Raw genomic sequence first — 12,498 nt, forward strand, 5'->3', positions numbered from 1 at the left:
CTACTATACATTGTTTGGAATCTTACATGCTTCATAGAAGGGTTGAGATACTTTTAAGTGGATAACTCATGATCTTGAAGAAAAGGTCAAAAGTTCAAATCTAGTAGGACGCAGGGTATGTACATCTAGTTTCTGGTAGATTCCTTATGTATGATCCCATATATTATAATCTATTTATAGATTGAAAAGCATATCACTTGACATCATATGCTATAAAAGGATTCATTTTCATTTATATTTTCGAATGACCTAGCTAGGTAAAGCATGATGCATGAAAAGGTTGACCCCTCCCTTAAATTGATTCCCAACTAACTTTGGCACATTTGTAAATTCATTTGTCACAAACTTGTATTTAAAATGTTACCCACAATCTTTGACTATGAATAGAGGAAATTTTAACCACCTTAGTATAGATGAGAAAAATAGTTAAGATAGACAGTCATATAATAGGAAATGTTAGTCTTACATATTATCATAATAAATTTGTGAGTATTAAAATGTGTAAAAATGTCAAATTTTACCAACTTGCTTTAGTATCTTCAAATAACAAAAATAAATGGCAACTTTATCAAATACTTGCTCAAATACCAAAGCTTTCCAAATCAAATGAGAAGTAGCAAGTGACTTTACTTGATTGTATTCAATTTTAGGAAGTGTAGTCAATAATGCTTCTCTAGCTCTCATGTTACACATAAAAAAATCTCTTTCTACCTCAGTACAAGTTTCCAAATCATTTTTAGCAATGATTGTCTTTGCTATTTTTGTCAAGATCCAATATCCCAGACCCATACACAATAGATGTGTCTTCATATTTTCCTTCCAGCTGTCATAATTTGTTCCATTGAACTTCAAACTATCTTTCCTGAACATGCTCACCGTGGATCTCCCCAAGTTGTCAAACTTTACCTTCAAGGACCTGATGCTCTAATACCATAGAAAATTGCTATGTTGACATCAATGAAAAACTCAATCATGAATGTAACATATCATTGTAGTAACATATCTAAAATACTCTCCCATAGGAATATCATCAGCGTTCATGCTTCTAACAAAAAAAGTTGAAAAATGGAAAAGGGGGTGATTTAGAGTTCATAAATAAAGTAAAATACTTTATATATTAAAATGCAACAAAAAAAAGGTGTTGTCCCTTTCCATGCAAGCCTAGAGGGTAACTAACAACAAAGATACATTAGTAACAAAATTACATTAACACCATATCATCACTTTTAGTAGATTTAAATGAATAGCACATCATCCACATAGGGATTACCAAAACCAACAACCATAGCATCCATATAAAAAATAACAAATAGTAACTGAATAGTACCATATGACATGGAAATAGCTAATCCATTTCTAGTGTCAAGCATAAGGACAAGATCTAAAGCAACAACCATAAAATTGTTAGTGTCCAACAAAGTAGCCATCATAATAATAGAACTTTTCAACCTTGGCTATAGAGGTCTTACCCTATAGTAGAGATAACATAGATCCACAAAACATTATAGAAGTTCAAACAAAATGCAATTAATCCATACTAGTCGCATCTAACTACAGTGCAAAAAAACTAAAATTATTGTCATTCTTAAACTTGATAAGTGAAATCTAGAAAAAGGAATTAAAGACAAGGATAATTTCATTCTTTAACTACAACAAGAAAATAATGCACTGAATGGTTACATGAGTGATACAAACGAGGAAAATTGACAGATCCTTTTTGAAAATGAAAGACTGAGAAAGGAAGTAGAAAATCTAACAAACAATGAAGATAGAACAAGAGGTAAATTAAAAAACTCACCAAGTTTGACCTAAGTATGAAAAAGATTGATGAACAGTTAAAATGGAAAAAGAGATCAAGTAATACAACTGGACTTGACTATGCTGATAACAAAAAATTTGAAATTGGTGAGTCATCTAAAACAATCACATAAAAGATATCACAATCGATCAATAACCATCATAAGAAACCTACTTGTTATAATTGTGGGAAACTAGGACATACAACAAATGTGTGTAGAAGTAGATCATTGAATACCTCACCAAAAACATTTTTTAATGGTTACCTTTACAACTACAATAAAATTGGACACAATATAATAGACTTCATAATGAGAGTGTCAAGTATATCAACCGAAGGAAGCTTTATGGGTAATAGCTATACTTGCAACATATTTGTTCATAAGGTTGAACATTATATGAATGGAACATCACCGACAAGGAAACCAAGAAACATATAGTACAATAATTGTAGATATCTTATACATATGACACAAGAGTCAGTTCAAGACACCACAATAGTCAAGAAAATTGGAAGTCAAATAGGAGAAAGATGTGATCTCATGGGAAGAAAGTCTAGTAGGAGAATGTATAAGATTCTATTGGACCCTAAGGAATTAGAAAAGTATATCATTGATATAGGTTTGGTTGGGAAGATGGATCCTGATACATTTGCAAAACTGATTGCAACCAACAAGAAAATGGTAGAAGATTCACTAATCAAACACTTTAGAGAATATGGTAAGTATCCTAGAGATATAAAAGATAAAGTGCCTCAAGAGTTAGATACTACTTTGTTAGTGAGACGACACTTTGCACATCAAAGAGTAGAGGAAGCAAGTACTAAAAGAATTACATCATAATTTATCGCTTAATGATGTTGAAGTATGCATGGATAAGTATTGCAAGGCATTTAGGACTAAAGTAATGATTTCTATGGTACTAGTTGACGAAGAACCTATTCTAATTCAAAATATTAGACATGTATGGATTGAAGAGTTGTAGTGAGAGAAAAGTCAAGCCTATAAAGAGGTAGGACCTTCAAATGTTAATGATGTATTTATTGTTAGCGAATAAATTCACACTACCACTACAAAACCCGAAAAGAACTCTGAAGAAGAAAAGGTCACCATTGAAGACATCACCAATAGACAATTTGAATCTAATAGTGAAGTAATGATCATGAGAATCTGGCATAGGTACAAATGAGTACATAGGGAACTAGAACAGAAACAACAACTTATATTGAATAGAGTAGAATACAGATAGTTGACAAGACTACAGATAATCAAAATGCAATTGTACTAGTAAGTAGTGTTGGTCTAACACTACTTGATCTTACAAGTTAACCATTGATGTCAATAGAAGAAGTGTTGAATTCTATGAGAAAATAATAGGAGCAAAATCCTATATCCACTGAACAACAACACTCATTCTTGACAACAAATGTACCGACAGTGACTGAAGGAAATACTAATGAACAAAAGAATAGTGGTGATATAGGTAGGCACTCTAAAGATTCAAGAGCACAAAAAGAGTAGGGGAAGAGTGAATCTAGTATTATAGCTATCAAAACTAAGAAGAAAAATGATAAAGGTAAAGATGATGGTGATAAGGATAAGGATAAATATGGAAAGAAAGATCATGAAAATGCCTGCAAAAAATTGATGTCAAAGGCAAGAGGAAACGAGGAGAGGAGGAGGAGGAGGATAATGACCCACCTAGTGATGATCTTCAATTTGATATGTATTGAAGGAAATTATGTTAACATGAAAGAAGAAGGATCAAGAAAAATTCAAACAAATTTTAGATCTTAAGACAGATATTGATCAAAGAAGATCGAAGAGGAATAAAAGATAGGTTATGCTAGATATTATTGCTGATAAGGAGAAGCTGATTCAACTACAATTAAAAGTATATCTGGGTACCATGGAAGCAGTTGAAACAGATCTTGGAGATCAATTAGCTAAGGAGGCAACATGTAAAGTGGAAGAGAAGACAAAATATTTTTTGTCAAATAAGCTTGTAGATTTGTAAGGAAAACTATAGAATGATATTATTGAAGCACATGAGATTGTGAATACAACTAGAAAATATACTTCTTTATATAACTTTGATGCATTCACTACAGAGTTCGACATCATCATTATAAATGTTCAAAATGAGAGATCTAAATATCAAAGGTTTGGACTCATTGGCAAATATTGTACAACATTCCTTAAGAATAAAGGAGTTAGTTAAAAAATAATGAGATCTCACAGCTAAAAAAGAAAAGTTAATAGCAAAAGCTTGGAGCTACAAGTTATGTTGAGTTTCATATTGATATTATGAAGCATAATTTGTTGGAAGCCCATAATATTGTATAGGCACCAGAGGATAGCACAGTAAGTGGAATGGAAAATACATCAACAAAATTTTAGAAGCTTATTCTTACTCTTTAAGATTTGAATAAGACATGGGAAACATTGGCAAATCTCACTAATTCAAAGTATTCAACTATCATAAGAAAATTGTAAAATGTTTACTACATATTTATATTTGGTCATGTTTATTGGCATTGACTGCCATAAACAAAAAGGAGGAGACTATTAGGCTAAATTTTAATTTTGATTGGTATGTAAAGAGCACCAAAAGGAACAAGTCACAGAAGGATAGAGGTAAACTATGTAGAACAGATGACATCAGTGTATTGGAGAATAACACAGGGAAGTCATATGTATGGCGGAGTACAAAATACAAAATACAAGAGTTTTTGTTTTTGTCATCAATGCCAAAGGGGGAGATATATAACATTGCATTTTATAAGAATGATTCAATGAAGTTTTGTCATTAATGTCAAATATCCAAGGAGAATTTATTGACTGGATAAACCCACTTATTATTAGTATCAATGAGGAGAAGCTACTATCAAAGTATATGTATAGTTATTAGAAAGCTTAACTATTAGATTAAAGTATGAACAACATAATTGAAAGCTTACAAGAGAAGTTTTGTTCGGAAGTCGACAATAGGATGAAAAAAGTGAGTAACCCAAAGATCTATGGTCAATATTTTTTAGAAGAGATGATATAACAAAAGGGATTGAGATATAGCGAGAACATGAGAAAAAATAAGAGAGTGATGATGAACAAAGAGAACAATGAAGAGATTATCATAGAGTGAGAACAGAAGCACTAAGGGATCTAACAAGCTTAAGGAATAAGAAAGAAATAGGTCAAGTTTACTTGTAGTAATACCTAATTATTTTTCTACAAGATTTGTAAAGTCTTTCACATGACTAATAAGCTCATGTATGAACTTTTGTTAAATCTTATAATAAGGTGAATGCCTAGAAAGGTGGGATAAAATCTCTTAGCCAAGTAGTCTTAACAAACTAATGATACAATTAACACTACATCAATCACTCCTTAGAGGGTGAGTTTTTGATAATAAAACTTTAATGTAAGCTTAATTGACAACTTAATTTTACTCCAGTGAAAAAGTTGTGGGTTCCATCCCCACTGCAGGTTTCCCATTTAACCAATGGTTTTTTACAATACCAAAATTCATGTGTTATGTGTGTATAGATTTCTTAGAAGTTATTATTTAATTTCATGCACATGAGTTGTTAAGTTATGAATCATGCTATAGATTATATATAAGGGTTATCAGATTAAATTTAATAAATACTATCGGTTAAAGTGGTAAAAGAATGTTGAAGTTTCTTAAGCACTAATTCAAACCCAACGCGCCCCCTCCCCCCCCCCCCCCCTCTCTTAGTACTTAACCTTTCTAACTCATAATTAAAAATCCTAGCAACCTAAAACTAGTGGATCAAATGGATCTGGTGCAACCATGAAACTAGCTACAACTGCATATGTCTAATGTAGAACATCATCATGAATGGGCCAAGGAGATGAAGCAAAATAATCATGCATAAAAAAATGTGATAAATAGTTTTTGCCAAAGTACTTAAATGTCTAATTTCTACTGGCAAGTAGAAATAAAAATTCAACACAACATTTTATTTCTACCCTTTCCTAGTGATCCACTTTCAACACCTTTCCAATATTTCTCATAGAAAGAGAACTTAAGAGATCATAGAAAAAAAAAAAATTAACCATTTGTAATGTAAACGTATCCATTCTGTAACCCAACAAAAAAAAAAGCACATATAACTGGAAAAAAGAAGTTTACAAGTGCAAGAAATTGCCTTCCTAATTCAACATTTCATTTGATACATGCATTACTTAAAAGACAATATAATGATACATTTTGATCATTTATCATGGTCACACCTTTGTAAACAATCAACTATTTACATGTATCCAAGATTTCAAAGTGGAGTAAGGTGATATCTTGGAAGTTGGCAGTGTATATTGAATGCAATAATCCTTGTTGGTTAACCATTAAAGTACTAGATGTATGTTTCTTCTCCATCTTGATTCTTTGCCAAAATCCCTAGATCCCTCCTTTTCAAAGAACCAATCAATGAAAACTAACAACTCTATCTAGTTCTTTTGACTTCCATCATTGAGAAAGGGATTTCTTATTTTTCAAAATGAGAATCCCCTAATAACCTTCCTAGCATGCCATATTATGGAGTGATATCTCCTTATAGAATAGGACCACTTTCCTACCCACTTCCCCCAGCTATTTCTTGCCTAACCTATCTTTTAAAATATCATGCTCATGAAGAAATAATTAATCAAATTTTAAACTATCCCCATCACCAATGGAATTTTTGAGTGCAATAAGGAATTCATTCATATACATTTATTTAAGACAATCTTAAGTTAACCATAATATTATGATATATTCTTCCTTTCAATAGTAAAAAAGATAATGTTTGTGCTATACAATTTTCATGTTAAGAAAGACTTTTTTCCTATAAAATTACACAATTAAATGTGTAATGATTCAATATCAATCTATGTATGAATTTGATATTCATTAAAAGAAGAATCAAAACATAACATCAAAACATCATGTATCACATCAATATGATAAGTAGAGCTAGAGATAACATCACTAATAATTGAACAACCTATCAACTAAAGGTCTAAAATCATGGTGACTACAAGCACATTAACGCGTGACTAAGTCAAACACACATAAACTATAGGTCATTCTCACAAAGACCATTTTACTTAAACATTAGTCAAGTTCCTCTAATTGAGTCAACAAGTCACCTAAGTAGTCAAACTTCATTCCATGCAAGTTTTACATGGAATCTCTAATGGTTTAGGATGTGTTGGTGTAATTAAATATTCACTAATTACACTTTCCTTAAGCTTACTTAGGATAATGCATTCCATAGTAGTTTCTCAATGAGACACCTAGGAGTTTGCACCTCAATTACGAACATGGTGTAGGAGAATTCCACTCTAGATGGTGATAGTTGCCATCTCAATCCAACTTTAGTGTACATATTACATTATCATCATCATCACTTCACATATTACATTGTATAATAGAGAATGATCCTATTAGAAAGTAAATTTCATCAATATAACTTAGAGGGGTAAGGGGTGAATTAGTTACACACTTTAAATAATCTTTATCAAAACATAAACATATAACCAATAAATGCAATAACCACATGCTGATAACCATGCATAATGATACAAGATATGTTAACTTGGGAAACCCTTGATAAAAGGGAAAACCCTAGTGGGAATGATGCCTACAAGATGATATACTTATATATAAAGTTCCTTGTGAAAGGATAAGACCTTGTTAGGAGTAAATCAAATATAATCAGTGCATGAAGTCCCTGTTAGAAGATTCCAACCCTATTAGGAGTCGATAAGAAATCAACTAAACCCACTATCCAAATTACTTCAAAACTGTCTTCACTAAATAAATCTCAAGATAAAATATCCAAGGGCGAACTGAGCGATACAAAAACTTATCATGCCAATAAATTTCCTTTAAAGTTCTCAACACATCATCAAAATTATTCTTTACTCGAATCTCATCAAGTTAACATCTAAATCTCACATAATACAATGATACTACGATCATACACATGATCATTACAACCAAGGAAAATGTCTTTCCTTTATACCAATTCTTAGAACAACTAATTGAGTTGGCCTTTTGGCTTCCCGAATGTAAAATGAATAATATATGACCATCATAAGATATTACAATTAAGTTCTACACACTACAATACATAAACACAACACCAATCAACCTAAAAGTGAATATTAGACACATTGCAATTCAACGATCATCACAAAAATGATCTGATGATTTTGGTACCTCAAACACATAAGCATGAACATGTTTCTAAGGGAAATCCAAGCTGGTTGAACAAGCTTCAACCTTGTTGAATAGATATAACTCAAACAACAACATATAGTTTTCTACACTCTAGTTTGCAACCAGTCTTTTGTAAATATTATGTAACTAACTCAAATCATCATAGCTCTTTCCACACACTTAGATACATAATAATAATATATCTAACAACACTATCTTAACCCCTCAACATATAACTTTTCATCCTTTGACTACACTAAATGAAAATCTTCCTACAACTATAATTGTTCCATCTAGAAAGCTAATATGTTGACATCAACAAAAAAACCAAGTCATGAATTCAAAAAATAAGCACTCAATCATCTCTCCAAACATATCAATAGAATCCCTTAAAGAAATATTGTCAGAATTCATGCCAACAATCTCCCCATTTGGCATTAATAGAAACATATAATGAAAAAGCATCAATAAGTGTCAAAAATACCAAACTAAAAAATTTCTTGGTGCCCATTGATATTAATCAATTTTATGTATTAATTTATTCATCATCTTCTTTCTCCACCATACAATACTCTTCCCATGCATAATTATGCAAAAATGATATTCTCCTCATTCATACTAATCTCCCCCATAGATGAGTAAGGTTTTTAATATATTACTCTCCATTATTGGCATCAATGACAACGGTGCCATTATGCCAATTCTTGAAGTTCAATCATCTCCAAAATAATCTAAGAAGCTCACCAAGTGTCAAATACACTATTAAACAACAATCAAGAGTTCTCAATAACTCTACCTAAAAAGTGACTACTCCCCCAAAGGAAGCATCACCAAGCATATAACAATCTAGATGTAAGAATAAGCTCTGAATATACTGGATATGTAATCCTACATCAATGACTATGAAGAAGGTTGGGGCATAACTCCAAACATGCCTCTCAAATATTGAAAAGTGTTTTTAGACAAAGTTTTAGTAAATATGTCTGCTATATGTTCATTTGTGCTAACATGCTCTAATCTGACCTCCTTCTTTGCTACCTTCTCTCTTGAAAAGTGATACTTTATTGGAATGTGCTTAGTCTTGTAATATGACACTATATTCTTTGACATACTAATTGCACTTGTACTATCACAATGAATGATAATAGGTTTTAGAAACTCAATACCAATGTATTGCAACATCTTCTTCATCCAAATAATCTAATTACAAATATTTTTTGTTGCAACATATTATGCTTATGTTGTAGATTGTGATATGCAATTTTGTTTCTTACTTAGCCATGAAATTGATCTTCCTCTAAAGAATAATGCTCCACCACTTGTACTTTTCATGCCATCTATACTTCTTGCCAATCTGCATCAATATATGCACATAAGGTAAAGTCATGTGACCTATCATACCATAAGCCATAATCAAATGTTCCCTTCAAATGTTTAAATATCCTCTTTACTATTTCCAAGTGTGTGTCTTTAGAGTTCTCTTGGAATCTTGCCACAATGCTAATTGCATTAGCTATGTCTAGTCTTGTATGAGTCAAATATTACAATCATCCTATGATAGATTTCCATCTTGTTTGTATTTCACTAGGAGACTCATCTTTACTTGAAAATGTGCATCCTGTAATCGTAGGTATTCCAACTAATTTACTATTCTCCAAACCAAATCTTGTCAAAAAATACCTAACATGTTTAGTTTTTGAAATGAATATTCCATCCTTATTCTGAGTTAGTTGCAACCCCAAGAAGTATTTTCATCTCACCAATCATACTCATCTCAAATTCATTCTTCATTTCTTTTGAAAATTTCTCACTAGCTTCATCACTTCCTCCAAAAATAATGTTATCAACAAACACTACAATAATAATAAAATCCTTTTCCATTTATTCTCAAGTACATGTTATTGTTTGCATTACCTTTTCTAAATCCCAAATTTTTCAAATGCTTATCCAATATTGCATATCAAGCTCTAGGTGTTTTCTTTAATCCATACAATGCTTTCTTCAATTTGCAAACCATGGCTTTGTCTTCTATCCATGGAAGACCATCAGTTTGTTTAATGTAAACCTCTTCCTCAAGTTCTCCATTAAGAAAAGCTAACCTAACATCCACGTATGATATACCTTGAAATTCTTCTTAGATGCATAAGCTAAATACATTCTTACTACTTCAATTCTAGCAACAAGGGAAAAAGTTTTGTCAAAATAAATTCCTTCTTGTTGTGAATAAACTTTGCATACTATCCTTTCTTTTTTTCTTACCACTTGTCCTTGTTCATTCATCTTTTTTTTGAATACCCACTTCATGCCAATAATGTACTTGTCTTTAGGTCTAGGGACCAATTCCCATGTCTTGTTCTTTTCATATTTCTCAAGTTCCTCTTTCATAGCCTTTATCCAAATTTCATCCTTACAAGCTTCATATGTAGTCTTAGGTTCAACTTGTGATATCAAACATAGTTCTTTACTTACCTTTTTTCTTATCATCACTCCTTTGTTTGCACTTCCAACGATCTTATTCACAAGGTGATTCTTTGGAACATATTTTGGTGTTCTTTGTTTTGTTCTAAGTTTTGCTCTAGTTTCAGTTCTTGGTTTCTTGGTTCTACTACCTGCAAATCATTGTCAATTTCATAAAATAGTTCCTGCTCAACATTCTAATAATTAGGCCTTTGATTAGTATTTTTATTTGAACCATAATCAAGTATCATTTCCTAAATTATGAACTTCTCATCCACTTTTACATCAATACTCTCAACAAAAGTTCTCAATCTCTCATTTAAACATTTGCATGCCCTTCTCTTTAGTGAATATCCAAGAAACATAACTTCATCACTTCTAGGATTGAATTTCTCAATAACATCTCCTTTTTTGATATAACACTTACTTCCAAAGATTCTAAAGTATTTTACAATAGGTGTATGTTTAAACCAAAGTTCATAGGGTGTCTTACCAATACTTTGCCTAATTTAAAATTTGTTAATTATGTATACTACGACGTCCACAAATTCTCTCCAAAAAGTGACACATTATTCTCAAACACTATAGCTCTAACTTCCTCATTAACTAATTTGTTTCTCCTTTTTTCCATCTCATCTATTGTGGTGTCTGAGGAGATGAAAGTTATCTCTTAATTCCATGATCTTCACAAAAGATGTTAAATTCATTTGAAATGAATTTTTGTGCTCCATTTGATCTTAAGCATTTTATCTTCAATCGTGATTCATTTGCAACTCTACTTTTGAATAACTTGAATTTTTCAAAAGTTTTAGATTTTTCTCTAAGAAATGCTACGTACATCATCCTTGTAGTGCCTACCCTCGTTCACATCTTTTCTAGACTCATTGTTGCTATTATTATCAGACTTTGATGGACTAGTATTATGTTGATGGATTAGTAGGTATTGTTTTGACACTATCGGACATTATGTTATGGATTCAGTTGTTATATGATGAGATCATTTAGACTTTACATTTCATGTATGTATGATGATCATTATATTGTGTTTTAGTTATTGTTGATGATTAGTTAGATGGTTATTAATTCATGTGTTTTATTATGGATACTTACCCCATACTTGCATGTGTATGGTGTGCGTGTTTTCTTATTGTATGGCATTTTTTATGTGGTTAAGGGAGTCGTAGTCACCTGCTTAGTCGAGATCTACATGATGCACCACTTCCTGCCATTGCCTGTTTAGCTTAGCACTATATATATTGTATGTACATGCATGGTTTTCCTGCAGGTTGCAGGTACCGGGTATTAACTTCCCTGAATTGCCAGGATGAGCGTACCCTATTATATTATCTTAATGATAAGAGAAGGGAGATAAGTTCTCAAGTCCAAATTCCAAACCCTAAAACCATTTGTCCTAGTGAGTTGGGACAAGTATCAGAGTTGAGCACCCACTGAATGTGTCGGATGACATATTTCGTGTTTTTTAATCCTTTAGACTGGTTTTGTATGAATTGACCTATGATGGGTTTTCATATTTTGTTATGAAGGTCTATGGTGAATTTTCTATTAATTAAATCGTAACAAATAGATTTAATTAATAAAATTAATTATTTGAGAAGATTAAATATCATGATTTTGATATTTTGATTATAATTAATTCAAGGAGAATTAATTGAGAAAAAGGAATTAAATAAAAAGAAAATTAGAAAATTAAAATAAATAATAATTATAAAATACTAATAAAATTAATAAACAAATAATAATAATAAAAGTTATAAAAATTAAAATAAAAGTCATTAAATTAAAATGGGAGTTATAGATATTTAAATGGAAATTATTTTAAAATAATTGGAATTATAAACTTGCTTGGAAATTAATGCAGTTCTCCATTTTTCATGTGTCAACAACACGGGGGTTAGTGCATCAATTGGGCACATGGTGTCTACAACCCTAGGGCTTATCAAAAAGGTTGGAAAAAGGCCCATGCTTAGTTGGCGACATCTTCCAGTTGGTTCTAGAAGC

Source organism: Cupressus sempervirens, chromosome 9 (genome assembly GCF_028749045.1).
Source record: "Cupressus sempervirens isolate cs-2001-9-10 chromosome 9, ASM2874904v1, whole genome shotgun sequence".
NCBI classification, from domain to species: Eukaryota; Viridiplantae; Streptophyta; class Pinopsida; order Cupressales; family Cupressaceae; genus Cupressus; species Cupressus sempervirens.